Source organism: Pinus tabuliformis, chromosome 5_1 (assembly GCF_031772625.1).
Source record: "Pinus tabuliformis cultivar Carrire ecotype Pingquan chromosome 5_1, CPIR1, whole genome shotgun sequence".
In the NCBI taxonomy this organism is placed as follows: domain Eukaryota; kingdom Viridiplantae; phylum Streptophyta; class Pinopsida; order Pinales; family Pinaceae; genus Pinus; species Pinus tabuliformis.
The window spans coordinates 260,445,087-260,461,863 of NC_142305.1; the positions used below are offsets into that span (position 1 = coordinate 260,445,087).

Sequence of the window (16,777 nt, forward strand, 5' to 3'; positions counted from 1 at the left end):
TGGGTCACAGATTGCTCAAAAATTCACAGTTTTTGGCCAAATCAGAAGCTATCAGTCAAGTACACATTAAGGGATGAAAAGGAGGATGAAAAGCTATCACTAAGAGCTATTTAGAGTCCTTGTGAATCAGCTCTTCAAATCATAAACTTGCCCAGAAACTGAGCTAGAGTAGCTGCCCTCTACTTTGCATTTGAAAGACCCAAATGCAGTTTGATTCGGTACTCCCTGTGTTTATGAAATGAATAGCAAAAGCACAAACAACCAACAAGATACGATCCCCAGCGAAGTCGCCAATTTGTTGTTGGGAAAAGTATCCAATACGGAATGACCCTATCCCACTCTAAGGGTGATAGTACCTCAGCAACAATCAAAGCAAAGCTATTCGAGATTACTTCTTTATGAGATGTAAGAGAGAGGAGAAAGAGATCCACTAACCGTTGTCTTCCGCTAATGATTGATCCAATCTTCTCTCTTTGCTGCTTGCTCCCAGCTCCTTGCTCTTTCACGAGCCCAGCTGCACCAAGATCCTGCAAAATGGCAAGAGAAGGAAACTACAAGAAGCATACATTCATAATTGATTCAAGGATTAGAATAAATCAAATATACAAGCATAACAATACACCATTGAGATACATGCACATAGAAGAACCTCAAATGCTTTATTAATGGAAGAAGTAAAGTTCTGAGAGTGTTACAACCATAAGAGGCCCAATCCAACAACACCTCCCTGCAGAAAGAAATCTCCTCTTCACCTCCTTCAAGAAAATCACCCAATAGTTCTATACTCAAACCAACAACACTTCCTTACAGTCACAAGATTCCAACCTCCCTAGACCTCATGAGAGAGCTCTATATATAGGAGTTTTGGAGAAAGGATGAGTCAGCTTGAGACTGGCATGAAGCTGACTAGTGTCCTCTCCCACTTCAGTTATTCTTCAGTTCTTGAATCCACTTGGAGGTTCTTGCTTCCACTTGGAGATCTAGACCCTCTTACTCATCACTAGGCGAATTCCCTGATCCAAGTGTCATTTTGGAAGCTTCCTGGGCATTGACACCTTAAGGAATGACTGTGCCACTTGGCCAATCTCGCCCAGCGCAGGTAGCCTTCATTGGAGTTGACATTCAGTGCAGGTACCGAGTGGAGCAGTTGACATTCAGCGTAGATGCTCAGTGGAGCAGCTGACATGATCCAAAAATAGCTTGTTTTTTAGTGTTTTCAGGTGGAGAACTGATTTTCAGTGCTGTGGTTTGCTGACCTTGTTCCTCTAGGGGTAGGAACAACATGTTTAGGGACTTTGGATCCCTTAGATTATTGACATTTCATGCTTCATGCTGTAAGGCACAAAAATGTCTATAACAACCATTTGTACAGAAGACCACTCCACAAAGAGTTGCCCCTCACTCCCTGGATTGAAAGCAGTATACAAGGAAGCAGAAGAAGAGCCAGAATCGGTGTATCTACTTAATCAATGCCGTCAATGGCAGCCACGACAAACATGTATGTTTTCAGACACACCTTCTTCTTTCCAGCCTTCACAATATCATGCTCAACAATATAATTCAATGTGGCAAAATCAACCTCCCTTCCCAAATTGGTCACAGTAATCATTCCCTTCATCATCTCCATGGCCGAATCAAGCAAGCCAACCCAATTGGCAAAATTTTCCCTATACCCCACCATATTGGCAAAACAATGTTTTTCCACCACAATGGACTCCTCCTACATCACAAAGTCAAACCTCGTAGACAAACTGGCAAACACTGATGAATCAGCCAGTAGGAACCATCCCGCTCCCTCAACCTACACTGCCAGCACTACAATAAAACCCCCAGTCTTACTTAAGGCCGCAACTCCCAACCCAACCCAACCCCAATCCGAATAACAGACTGGTCTAGTGCATTCAAATAATCGAAACACCAGAGATAGGAACCGATCTAAGGGAGTGTAATGACCTTCAATTAAGATCTGGGCGTATCATCGAAACAAAGGGAGATAAAACAGTTCAAGTTGAAAATCAGTTGCCTGTAGAACAACCATTACAAGAAGAGGACATGACCAGACAACAAAGTCATGATCCGACAACCACATCCTCTCCTCCATTCCTAGAACGATTAATTATACCTCGACCTATACAATATCCTAATTTTGACATTCTGGGAGAATTACGAAACCTGTACATAAAAATCTTGCTCCTCCAAGCCATTCAAGACATCTTGATATATGTTAAGACTATCAAAGAACTATGTATAAAGAAACTAAGGAGGACAATAACAAATAACCCAAAAGTCCAAGTAGTTGGCATTTTATCTGACTTATTATCAGGAAAAGAAACACCCGTTAAATACGAAGACCCAGGAAATCCAATAGTAACCGTACAAATCTATGGTCAAACTTTCTCAAATGCCTTAGTTGATCTAGGAGCTACAATTAACATCTTAACAACCATTACTTTCCAAAAATTGGGCATTACATTAGTAGAACCAACCTCCACTTTATTAGAATTGGCTGATCGATCTATAGTTAGGCCAGAGGGCACACTACATGATGTCATGGTATCTGTTGATTCCTGGGAGTATCCGGCCGATTTTCTGATAATAAACCCCAAAAACTGACTTGATGGACATCCATTGATTTTAGGCAGACCTTGGCTTGCAACTGTTGATGCTTATATCGGCTTCCGACAAGGTAATATGACCATTACTAGGGGGACAAATATTAAGAATCTAGCTTTATACCCCCCAGCGCAGCCAAGTGTCACAATAATAAAAACTAACAAGCATCCTGTATCATACCTCACCGAAAATATTAGATCTCCATTAACCATACAAGAGGCCCTCGATTTCAAAGACCAAATAGAAGATGATGCCATTAATAATTTCATTAGCGAAGCTGAACCCAGATCCCACGTACAATGTCACATGATAGAAGCAACATTTGATAATGAATTGGAAGAGGATCTTCTTAAAGATACACGTGATCAAACAATACCTACTACCTCTATTCCGAATAGCAAAATTATGGAAATTGAGCCAGGAAAGAGTTTAAACATTAATGCCAACCTGACTTCCAAACAAGAAAAGAAGATCATCCAATTATTGAGGAAACATAAAGAAGCATTTGCTTGGGACTACCTTGATATGAAAGGAATTGGCCCCCAGTTATGTACACACCACATTTACATAGAAAAGGATGCAAGACCTATTCGCCAACCACAAAGGAGACTTAATCCTCATCTAAAATACGTTGTAAAAGTCAAACTTCAAAAACTTTTAGATGTTAACTTCATCTACCCTATCTCCGATAGTAAATGGGTCTATCCACTTGTTGTGGTACCAAAGAAGAATGGAAATTGGAGGATTTGTGTAGACTATAGAGAATTAAACAAAGCAACACAAAAAGACCACTTTCCCCTTCCATTCATTGACCAAGTATTAGACACTCTGGCAGGAAAGAAATTATTTTCTTTCTTAGATGGCTTCAGTGGATACAATCAGATTCAAATTGCCCCTGAAGACCAAGACAAAACCACTTTTACTTGTCCTTGGGGAACATTTTCCTACAGAGTTCTACCTTTTGGCTTATGCAATGCTCCTGCCACATTTCAAAGAGCTATCCTCAGCATTTCTTCAAATCTAATAAATGAGGGGCTCGAATTCTACATGGATGATTTTACACCATATGGATATGATTTTGACCCAGCATTGGACACACTGGAAAATGTCCCGCAGCGCTGCATTGCCACCATGCTTTGCTTAAGCCATGAAAAATGCTATATGATGATGACTGAAGGACTTATTCTAGGCCACTATATCTCAACAGCTGGCATACAAGTAGACCCAGCCAAAATTCAAATAATTTTGCTAATTCCCACTCCTACCACTCAAACAGAGGTACGCAGTTTTCTCGGATTCTCTGGTTATTATAGAATGTTTATAGAACATTTTTCACATATCGCTGCACCTCTATATGCACTGACAAGTAATGTTAACTTTCTTTGGACAAAAAAATATAACCATGCTTTTCAGGATCTCAAGAAGCTTGTGTCCACAGCTCCAATCCTTTAAGGACCAAATTGGGACTTGCCATTCCAAATTTCATCAGATGCCTCAGATACAGCTATTGGAGCAGTCCTTAGGCAGGAAGAAGATAAAAAACCATATGCGATTTATTATATTAGCAAGAACTTATCCCCTGCTGAATTGAATTATATTGTTACTGAAAAGGAATTTCTAGCTGTAATACATGTTGTCAATAAGTTCAGGCATTACATTACTGGATATCCTGTTATCTTGTACACAGATCACTCTGCCATAAAATATTTAGCAAATAAACCAATCAAAAATGGTAAAATAACTAGATGGCTGATTTTATTGCAGGAATTTGATATTATAATCAAGGACAGACCTGGAAAAGAAAATCCTGTAGCTGACTTTCTCTCACGAATGCCAAAACCAGTGGATGTAGCAGCAGTTGAAGATCAATTTCCAGATGAGAATTTGTTTGTTGTCACTGTTAAAACACCTTGGTATGCTAATGTTGTGAATTACTTAGCAGTAGGTAAATTACCAAAACATTTGACCTCTAATGAACCAAAACAGATTGTCCAACGAAGTGCTCGATTTTCCTGGATTGGGGGCTACCTATTCCATACAGGAGCAGATATGCACATCAAGAGATGTGTCCGGGAGGATGAAATTTTTGATATTTTGAAAGCTTGTCACGACGGACCATGTGGCGGACACTTTGCCGATAAGAGAACTGGACAAACAGGGTATTATTGGCCTACGATCTTCAAAGAAGCAAAGAAGTTTGTTCAAACTTGTGACAGTTGTCAAAGGGCAGGATGCCCTGGCCAGTCTGACGAAATGCCCCTGAACCCACAACTGGTTATTGAACCATTCGATTGATGGGTACTTGATTTTGTTGGTCTAATTAACCCATCCTCGAATCAGAAAACATATATTCTGGTGGCAACAGAATATGTCACCAAATGGGTTGAATCAGAAGCATTACCGAGAGCCACAGAGGATTCTAACATACAGTTCATGTTTCATATATTTGTGCGATATGGGCTTCCAAGAGACATAATTACAGACAGTGGACTACAGTTTGCTGGTAACAAGATTGCTGCAACACTTAAGAACTATCATATCCAGCATAAAATTACTACTCCATACCACCCACAAGCAAACGGTCAAGTAGAAAGCAGCAACAAAATAATAGAAGCAATCTTGACAAAAACCATTGCGTCACATAGACGCGATTGGGCTGCAAGACTACCAGAAGCCTTGTGGGCCTACAGAACAACATGGAGAAGCACTACCAACTATTCACCATACCAATTGGTGTTTGGAAAGCAACCTATTTTCCCCATAGAATTCGAAATCCAAACACTGCGAACAACACAAGAAGTAGGCCTAGATCTAAACGAGGCACAGACTAATAGATTACAGCAAATCAATGAGCTAGATGAAATCAGGCTCTCTGCCCTTCAACATACTGCATTAATCCAACAACAGCAAGCTAAATGGCATGACGCTCTCATTAAAAACAAAGTCTTCCATGAAGGAGACTGGGCACTCTTATACGATTCCAGGTTTTAGGATTTTCCTGGGAAACTTCAGACTCGCTGGCTGGGGCCATATGAAATCCAGAAGGTACATGATAATGGCACCCTAACTCTAGTCACTATTGATGGATCTGGACATACCTTTAAAGTAAATGGCCACCGAGTTTGATTATACCGCAAACCACTTACTCGGGAATCCTTCTGCCAACAACTACGTGAGGACTCCGATATGCAAATTCTACAGGAGGAAGAGCAATCTTCCTCACCTGTGATTCATTAAGTGATTCACCTGTTTTTATACTTTGTACATAATTTCTTTGTTTTGTATATATTTTTGTATTTGCATTTTTTCTGTTGTTCCTTTTTTCAGAAGAAACAACACTGTCATATTTTATGTTCCTTTTCTGAAGGGACAGCATTAGTGTGTACTTTTGCATTGTTATTGTTCCTTTTCCCAAAGGGACAACATTTTTGTTTGTTGTTCCTTTTTCAAAAGAACAGCACTTTTGTTTCAGCCGTTCTTTCTCATTTTCATTTTGTTGTTCCTTTTCCAAAGGAACGACATTTGAGTTTTTTGTTGTTCCTTTTCCAAAGGAACAACACTTTTGATTTTTGTTGTTCCTTTTCCAAAGGAACGACATTTGAGTTTTTTGCTATTCCTTTTCTAAAGGAACAACACTTTTGATTTTTTATGTTCCTTTTCCAAAGGAACGACATTTGAGTTTTTTGTTGTTCATTTTCCAAAGGAACAACACTTGTGATTTTTTTTGTTCCTTTTCCAAAGGAATGACATTTGAGTTTTCTGTTGTTCCTTTTCTAAAGCAACAAAACTTTTGATTTTTGTTGTTCCTTTTCCAAAGGAATGGCATTTGAGTTTTCTGATGTTCCTTTTCCAAAGGAACAATGCTTTTTTATTTTTGTTGTTCCTTTTCCAAAGGAACGACATTTGCATTTTTGTTGTTCCTTTTCCAAAGGAACGACACTTTTAGCACTTGCATTTCTGCTATTCCTTTTCCAAAGGAATGACACTTTTGGGTTTCTGTTGTTCCTTTTCTAAAGGAATGGCATGTTCGGTTTCTGATCTTCATTTTTCCAAAGGAACGACACTTTTGGTTTCCGTTGTTCCTTTTTCAAAGGAACATCACTTGTATTCCTTTGCCCTTCCTTTTTCAAAGGACAACATTCTCGTATTCCTCTTACTTATGCCTAAAGATACCTGTTGTTCCTCTTGTTTCAGGTCTTTTGGAGCACAACTATACACTCATGCAACGCATACAAAGCTAGAGCATACTGAAATCAGCAAATTATATAAAATCACTACTTTTATAAAAATTTGTTGTGAATTGGTAAAGAGGAACGAAGAAAGGACACAATTATTCATCATTTTTGCTTTCATTACCCTACTAATACTGACATGATTGGTCATCTTTATCATGCTGGTCCTTTTTAAATTCCCATAATCTTTTTTGATCATTATTAAGGAATAAGAACAAAGGGTTGATATTTTTCTATTGAGATGTTAAGACTTTTTCCACCATTCCTACTCTTAAGGAGGGCCGAACCACCCTTTGTGTATAAATAGGAAAGCATTTTATAATTAAAAAAAAAAATTTGTTTTGAATTGTCAAATGCAGGATAGGGGTTCTCATCAAGAGCCAGCCTACCATGATCATAAGGAAGAAAGTGAAGTGGCATTCTCACTATGGCCACCACACCAAGGATATGGTACAAGAGGCACATCAGAAAAAATAAAGAGTCCTTGGAACAGGAGGTCTCATCACGAGCCGACCTGCCCACCTTTCACTCCTTCCTGGTGAATGGCATTATAATTTAACTGGTTACCAAGCCAGCATAGTAACCTCCATTTTGACATTGAACAATACTTCCTAGGCATACACAAAGGATCATGGTTCCATGGGTGAAACAAACAACTCTGCCAAGGTTATGGACATATGTCGGCAGCAGAGCTCTGTTAATGGTATTGAAGTCACATTTCTTATACACCAATAGTAATCATTAATACCCTTCTCTGTCTTATACCTTTGTAATTTGTCAAATAAGATTATGCATATCACTTCCTTGAACCATTAAACACATGAAAATCCATCATAACCAATCATGACGGAAAAAGTAGACAATGACCGCATTACACTTGTTGTGTACATCAGTTGTCCTATCCTCCCAGCCTCGCATCATGTAATCGCATTTTCTTATTTATTAAGTGATCTTATTATACACCTTGATTTCGATAACTTGCTCCATTTGTAAACATGGCATCTTGGCATACGTTGTTCCTTTATGACCCTATACCAGAACAGATCAGCCCACCGCTCCTTCATTTGACAGCCAAGGATGGCCTATCACATTGCGGCGGGGGGGGGCTAAATTTATAATTTGTTGACATATGTGTCAGGCTATTATTTGGAAAACTCTTACTCAGAAATAGCAAGGCTTAACGGTATCTCGTTTTTCAATTTGCATGCCTTACTGTTCCTAAGATATTTATGTATCATAGTTTGCAACAGTTAGTAAGATTTGAACAAGCCTTGCGATTTTGCTATTTTCTCTATGTTTCTAACAGTTTGAAACAACCTGTTGTTCCATTTCCGTCTCTGTGTTTTTACAGTGAGCTAAAGCATGGGAGGAAGGTCAATTCGAAGAGAACCATAGGTATTGAATGTTTCTGACACTGCACGGGAAATCCTGGCAAAGGCAGGATGGTTAGTCTATCTTAATCGTTTACAAGAATCCAACGAGACCATGGCAATAGAATTCTTGCAGAACTTGCAAGAATACCACTCCACAGTAAGGGGAAAACATATAGCAGTTACCGATGACGTAATTGCAGAGGTCTCGGGACTGCTAGCCACTGGACCTGTGTGGACTCTAAAGAAGGAGAGACTGCAAAAGATCATGAAGATCTTCTAGGATGAAGGCCAGAACCTGATAGTCAGAGGAAAGGGAGTCCTACCAGCAGCATTAGGAGAGCCATGGGTAGAATTGGCAAGGATCATCCAGAGCTACATCACCTGTGAAGGCAGGAAAGACGTGGTAAGACCACGACACCTTAAACTCTTAGCTATATTAAAAGAGAAATGCTCTGTGAACCTACCTGCATTTTTAAATTCATTACTTCATGATGTTGCCCGAAGCATGAAAAAGTCACAACATGTGGAATCGGTAGTAAGTCACCATGGACTGATACGGCTGATAGTTAGCCACAGTCTTGCTCAGCAACAGAGCAACTGGGAAGAGCTAATTGCTATGATAGATGGGGCACTGACTCCGCCAGCCCCAAAACGCAAACATACTGCCAGTACACCAAATAGACCATCAAAATGGAGAAAATTAGTTAGATTGGCATGGATTAGAGCGAGGTTGGAAAATCCCCAAGGGAGTACCAGCCAACCTATGGATATAGAAGAGTCAGGGGACGAGAAACCCCCGCAATTGGAAGGAGAAGAGAATGAGAAAGAAGTGGGAGGAAACGAGGAAGGAGAAATAGAGGAAGAGACCGAGCAACCTGAGCAGGTGGAGGCGGAGGCAGAACAATGAGAAGAGATTCCATTGCAAAATGATGAATTGGCCAAACTTCTAGCCAATATGGGCGAATATGGCCAGCGTCTTAGCCCACTAGGCCTCCAGATTGAGGAAGAACCAAAAGAGCATTTTGCTCAGGACAAAAATGCACTCGAAGAATTACGCGACGGGGAAGAAAACGAAGAGATTCATTCTACAAGTATGACAGGAGAAGAAAATGATGAAGATATAGAAGGGAAACAATCTGCTCCCAGCTAGACTACATCGGAATAATTGCATGAAGAAGAAGGGGTGGACAAAGAAGTTACCTAGGAAATAACAGAGCCATCTAGGATTTCTACTCCTGAGCAACCTGAACAAAACAGTGAAGGAGCACCCCAAGAGGAAAACCAGGGAATTGGCCAAGATAACAGTCCAAGCCCGAGTAAACAGATAGTTGTTCCTTCCAAGGAAATAGAAGAAATTAAACGATTACAAAAAGAACAACAAAGATTACTAAATGTGATAGCTCGACTTCGACAGCAAATCAGGGTTTTGAGAATGAGAAAGAGAGCAAAAATAACTTCAGGGGGAAGACATGCAACCACTCCGGTGAGACCCCCCAAGAAAAAGGTTTGAAGGACCCCTTTTTAGCCTACTGTTCAAAACCTTGTTGAAGAACAGTCTGTTGTTCAAACCGTTGTTGAATAACAGTCTGCTGTTCAAACCCCTGTTGAAATGCAAACTACTGTTCAAAAGAAAAAGGAACAGCATTTCACTGTTGGTCATGTTGAAGTGAAAACAGACGATATATCGACCTGTGACAAGGAAGTTCAAACAGAAGCACCGTCCTCTGAAGCGAGACAAACTATAAACACAAGGCAACGCAATAAGAAGATTCAAGTAAATCTTCCACTTGCCACTACTACGTGGGACAGCGATCCGAGGAAAGTAACCCTACGAGAGGGTTTGATGCAAGCTCAGCAAGCAATAGAAAAACTCATGGAACAAATGGTTTCTCGAGAAAAGTATGAAGAATTACAATAGTAGCTAAGGAATGTCAATTTATCCGAAAGCCAGACCTTTGAAGGATGGCGGAAAGAACAAGAAAAAGTCACAAAGGTAACTCATAGATTAGATGTAGTTATCAAACAGATGGATACCTTATGCTCTTTGTACACTGATGTCCTAGCATGTAGAGCCCCTGCCAAGAATTATGCCTTGTTTTTAATAGAACTATATTTGCAATTGAAAATTAAGGTTGTCAAAGCAAGAGCTCCTATACAAATTAATACCACTAATGATTTTATAAATTGTTGTAAGCACTATGGAGTAAAAGTTCAAAGACTACTGTGTGAATTCTATCTGCATAACCTTGTGTTAGATCAAGAGACAGAGCAGAACCCTGGCCCTTTTGTTTGGGATATCCAACTACAGGAATTTATTTTGTTTAGAGTTAATCAAATCAGATGGCTTAAAGCCTATAATGCCTTCCAAAGACAAGAAAATTGATTAGACTTATGGGTAAGAACTGAGCCTAGAGATCCATTACAATTATGGAATAAATATAGGAGCCTCATGAGGACTCCAGGCATGATTGATGTGTTAGGACCCATTCATACAGCAATCAATCGGCAAGGGATAGAATACTTCTTTACCATTAAGGACCTTGCCATTGCAGCTGCTAAATTTCGATATTAGACCTCTAATCCGAACATCCAACTCAGGGAACCATTTAATTACGAGAAATTTAAGTTAGTCGCTGATCGTTTGAACCTCTATGGCGAAATTATCTTGAGGGCAGGCCCATCTTGGTTAGGATATAGGTTTCGAAGTCCGATTATTTGGCACCCTGCACCTGGATACCAAGCCCTGTATGAAATGCCTGAGGGTCAGACAGGCCATCTTTTTGAACACCTAGTTAGGCATCATGGTTGTAGACCACCTCATGAGATCCCATCTCCAGCCTACTCTCTCACTTCCTTACATGTCAACTACAATGTTTTCATGAGGGCATGAAAAAGGGTAAGCAGGGGGGTGTGTGGAGTACTGAAGAAGGTATGCTTTTATTGATTATTTTGTCATCTTTTCTTTAGAACTCGTAACATCTTTACATCATGAACTAGGTGGATAATGGGAAATCATGACAAATCTATAAGATTTATATGCAACATGAAAATGCTAATAATTTCCATTTCTTATGCAGGAAAAGGCTAAAGATTGTTGCTTCAAAGAAAAAGACAGGGCCAAGCTAACCGTTGTCCCTTTGGCAGGGAACCATATGCAAACAAGATGATTTAAATTAAAACATCTCAACCAAGGAAAGGAAAAGGAGATATCAACTCGGCACAAGAAAACGACTGGATAACTAAGGATTAACAGCTTGGAAAATCCCTCAGGATCCTTTGATCCAAAGGGATCGTTGCTTTAACTATTTTGGCATCCTTGATATCTCTATTGCAGCTGTTATAAGTAGGGGCAGCACTACTAGCCTGGGGAGGGACTTGTTATAGACAATTTTGTGCCTTACAGCATGAAGCATGAAATGTCAATAATCTAAGGGATCCAAAGTCCCTAAACATGTTGTTCCTACCCCTAGAGGAACAAGGTCAGCAAACCACAGCACTGAAAATCAGTTCTCCACCTGAAAACACTCAAAAACAAGCTATTTCTGGATCATGTCAACTGCTCCACTGAGCATCTGTGCTGAATGTCAACTGCTCCACTCGGTACCTGCGCTGAATGTCAACTCCAATGAAGGCTACCTGCGCTGGGCGAGATTGGCCAAGTGGCACAGTCATTCTTCAAGGTGTCAATGCCCAGGAAGCTTCCAAAATGACACTTGGATCAAGGAATTCGCCTAGTGATGAGTAAGAGGGTCTAGATCTCCAAGTGGAAGCAAGAACCTCCAAGTGGATTCAAGAACTGAAGAATAACTGAAGTGGGAGAGGACACTAGTCAGCTTCATGCCAGTCTGAAGCTGACTCATCCTTTCTCCAAAACTCCTATATATAGAGCTCTCTCATGAGGTCTAGGGAGGTTGGAATCTTGTGACTGTAAGGAAGTGCTGTTGGTTTGGGTATAGAACTATTGGGTGATTTGTTTGAAGGAGGTGAAGAGGAGATTTCTTTCTGCTGGGAGGTGTTGCTGGATTGGGCCTTTTATGGTTGTAACACTCTCAGAACTTTACTTCTTCCATTAATAAAGCATTTGAGGTTCTTCTATATGCATGTATCTCAATGGTGTATTGTTATGCTCGTATATTTGATTTATTCTAATCCTTGAATCAATTATGAATGTATGCTTCTTGTAGTTCCCCTCTCTTTCCATTTTGCAGGATCTTGGTGTAGCTGGGCCAGTGAAAGAGCAAGGAGCTGGGAGCAAGCAGCAAAGAGGGAAGATTGGATCAATCATTAGCGGAAGACAACGGTTAGTGGATCTCTTTCTCCTCTCTCTTACATCTCATAAAGAAGTAATCTCGAATAGCTTTGCTTTGATTGTTGCTGAGGTACTATCACCCTTAGAGTGGGATAGGGTCATTCCGTATTGGATACATTTCCCAACAACAGGACTGTTAATTTTTATGTAACTTTGCTATGTATTTGAAACTTTGATCATCGACTCTCGTTGAGAAGTGATCCACTATAACTCTGTTTTAATGCTTTAATACAAATATGGTTCTTGTTACATCTTTGATCCTGGAATAATTTCAAGCGGTGTGTCCCTGGAGGCTAAGGGCCCAGCCCTGGTGGAACACTTGCTCCTGTATCATTCTCTTTAGTTCCTGTGTGGTTTTCGTTATCAGCTTTGATCGGTAATCTGGTGTGTTTTGTTATTTTATATCACAGCTCTGTTATATTTACAATATCGTTCTCTGCAACAGGAAAGTCGTATTGTTCATTCTGACCTTATAGCGTATTGTTGTTCCTTTAAGTCATTAATGTAACATTATTGTTCTTTATAGAATGCTATTGTTGTTCAATTGTAGAGTAACCGAGCTGTAATATTCTTAAGTTGGTATTATTGTATTCGTCTATGGTTTACACTTCATTATGATTGTTGTTCAATTAACATTGTTGTTCCATTATGAATTGCAATCGTTATCCTTTCTAACTGAGATCAATATTTGTGGTATCAGACACAGATTATTGTTTCTCTTAATATCCCTGTCTGTTGTGTGTGTTATTTATTTTGGTACTATGTATTCACAATTGGCTCTAAGCGCTATTCTATATTCCATTGGTAATTGGTTGCCGTTCCATTTCTATTTGCTATCCAATTTATCCTTTAAATAAGGATTGCCATCTGATTCCTGTAGGATACGATTGTTGCACTTGTTCTTGTAGATTAAGGTGTTGTTGTTCATCAGACTTAGTTGCTATTCCATTTCTTAATTGTTGTTCCATTTCTTGTTATCTGCGTTATTGTTGCTTTGGGTGTGCAAAACGATCTGAAATTGTAGTGGGCATTGGCATTTGTTGCCTAGTCCCCAGATTGATGATCTCTTCCTTAATTACCTTCATTTACATCAGTTTCCAAAGGGGTGAGTTATTGTTACTGGACCCTTGACTGATAAATTGCTTAGTTTTCCGAGTGCATGATTTAGTTTTTAGAGTATTTTGCTGTAAGTAGGTCTTATTTCAAGCATCCATTTACTCTTTTATTTTCTTGAGCTATACTACTAGCATTACTCTGACAAATGAGAGCCTCAAACTGAGTACACTCTTTAAGATAAAAAATCGTTCCTGGATTGACAAGTTAATGTGAGGTAATTAGAGGTGAGAAAGACCCTTTCTATGGCTCAAAAAATTGGTTTCAAGCAACTATAAGGCCATACCACTCCTTCATTCTTCCTTACTTCTTGACATCATCATTAAGACAATTGGCTCTTCATACTCAGGTATGCATTGAATATTATATTTTAAACTTGAGTATGAATGCATTTTTACACCTATTACGCACATGGTTACATTAGAAATACTCCTATACTTGAGGAGAGGAATTTATTTTCTCAAGTAGAGTAGGATAATAAATAAATAAACAAATGTTGCATATAGTAGTTATTTTAGTGCAACATCTTTCTTATTTGCTTTCAATAAGTGTGGATGTTAACAACTAAAAAGTAATTAGTTTAAAATGGGATATCTATGTTCCCATTGCATATTTTTGTTGGGGTCTCTTTTAGCTACATATTATTTTAATGAGGACTACCACACAGTCTTATTTCCAACTGCAGCATGGTTCAACTATTACTTTTCTTTCCCACTTATTATTTCTTTTCAACCAAATCTGTTTCTAGTTTTTCCTTTCAATAAAGAAAAATATGACCATTATGTTTGGAATTGTAGGTAAAGTTAGAAATGACTACATAGCAACATCATCTAGTATTGCATAGCAATTGTTTAGTACCATATTTCATCTAACCAGTATCGAGAATTCTGGTACCAACTTGCTATTTTGCAAGAAAAAACTAGATTCGAGGATATTGTTCAATTGAGATGCTTAAATACTGGAAGAATGTTTTCAAAAGAAGAAAATACATCTTCATCAATAGAATTGAACACTTAGGGGTGCATTTGATGACATCTTTTCTTTTTCCTTAAGTTATTAAAGATGCATTGATGCTTTATCTATTATTTCACGAAGATGGTATAAGCAATCATTTTCATAAAATTTGAATTGAAGGATAATTCCAAAATATTCATAGTTTCTATTTCTGTTTTAAATTTCATTTTTCTTATTCATATAGATTTTTTATTATCGATACAAAACAATTGCTCAAACTATAGTTACCAATGTATACAAGGGGATTAAAACAAAATTAATAGGTCTATACAATGATATTGATGAAAAATAAACTTGAATATTATAACCGTAATACCAAAGCATGATCTCCAAGCATATTTATTAAGCCTTGAAAGAGAGTTAATGAAATATTTGTTCATAGTGGAACACTACTTTAAAAGTGAAAGCATACATGAAAATTATGACTAGTAGGACTTTAGGTGTCTTTTGGTTATTCTTTGGTTAGCCTCATCAATCTCACATTAAAAATGGCTCATTCATGCTATGCCCTTTGAATACCTATAAGTACTTTATGCATCTAAGACAATATGTAGGTAATCTAAGTCACTCTGAAAGTTGTCATCCTATTCCTTTAAGGGGATTTTTGAAGCCGCTCCGCCATCAACCAATTGCAAAAGCAATGTTCATAAGCTAAACCTAAAATGGTAGGAAACAAGGGACTAGAGCGTTCAGTGTAAAATAGGTTTAAGAGGTTAACTCGTCGAGGTTATGGATACTTCCTGGCAATAGGCACTGGCCTATGATACCACTAGGCAAACTCATCGAGGTTATGGACGCTCGCGGGCAATGGGGAATTTTTCCTAAAGAAGTGTCAACCAAACCAAGGCTTTTGTCTACACGTATGATGGTTACTTTATAGTGTTACAATAAAAAGGAATCATGTGTGGATGAAGTCAAAGGTAAAAACAAACTTCATAATTTTGTTATTGAATAATGCCCTTAAGGTAACCTTCAGTCCTTTATCATTAGTTTTACATACTATATGTAAGATTTAATTATCTCAGAAGTGGTACCTATGATTACAAAGAACTAATAAAACTAAACTACAAAGCTTATATGTAATACTTTGATGACTATAAGACTTTGGGATTTGGTTAGTAATAACTAATTTTTCACTGGTTCATCTATTGTTGTGATCATAAAAAGCCTCCTACCTACAAAGAAGGAGAGCCCCTTAAATTTATAAAAGGGTTCTTTTCTTGAGCATAAAACTCTTAAAGATTGATGAAATCTTATGTAATTTAAATAAGTTTGAGATGAATTATATTTTTTCAATATTCATCTCATTAGCTCCATTATGTTATTTTTCAGGGTCCCTTGTACTAATTCGTATACTGTTATAGCTCCAAATCCCACTCTTATGGTTTGTGATGCTGCACTCATGGCCTAGGGCAACCCCTCCTTCCAGACCTGGTCCAAAATTTAAAAAACAGTGTTTTATTCCCTATACGCGACATTGCCCTGAGTTACACGCGTGTACACGCGGGTCTGTCATACCCAACCCGCGTGTATCTATTAAAACACTTAAAAAATATATAATTTCCTCTTTTTCGGGCGGTGATCACGGGTTTACCTGCTGGATCACCTGTTAGTGCCCGTGGCCCAACTGTTCCCAACCAACTCCTAACTAAAAAACTACTTTGGAGAGGGTATAAAAAGACATCAATGGGAAGGCCAAGAGGAGGAGGGAGGAGAGAGCAAGATTATTATGCTGAGATTTTTCCCTTAGATCAGGTCTGAAGTCCTTGGTGCTGTCTGCACTTCCCCCATCTTGCATAGGAAACCCTTGTTTCCATGTGTATTGATGATCATCCATCCTTGATATCATCATTGGAGTAGGACTTGGAAGGAGCTCTTGTCGAAAGCTTGAGGCTGGAACGAATCCGGGAGGAAGCTTGCTTGGAGCCTGCTGAAGGTGTTCAGGTGATATCTTTCCGATATCTGTACTTTATTTGCCTTTATTTATAAAGAAACACGTCTTTGTTCCCGAATAATCTTTCTTTATGCTTATGAAATTCGTGTGTTGAATTCTAGTGAAAGTGGTTACTTAGAGATTTTTTATAACTAACTTTATAGCATGAAGATGATTTATACATAAGTAT

At 38.7% G+C, this 16,777-nt stretch overlaps 1 pseudogene; it reads left to right on the top strand.

The window, feature by feature from the left end:
• The window catches only part of LOC149164392 (protein NRT1/ PTR FAMILY 8.3-like), a 117,202-nt pseudogene that overhangs the window by 73,143 nt on the left and 27,282 nt on the right, over positions 1–16,777 (top strand).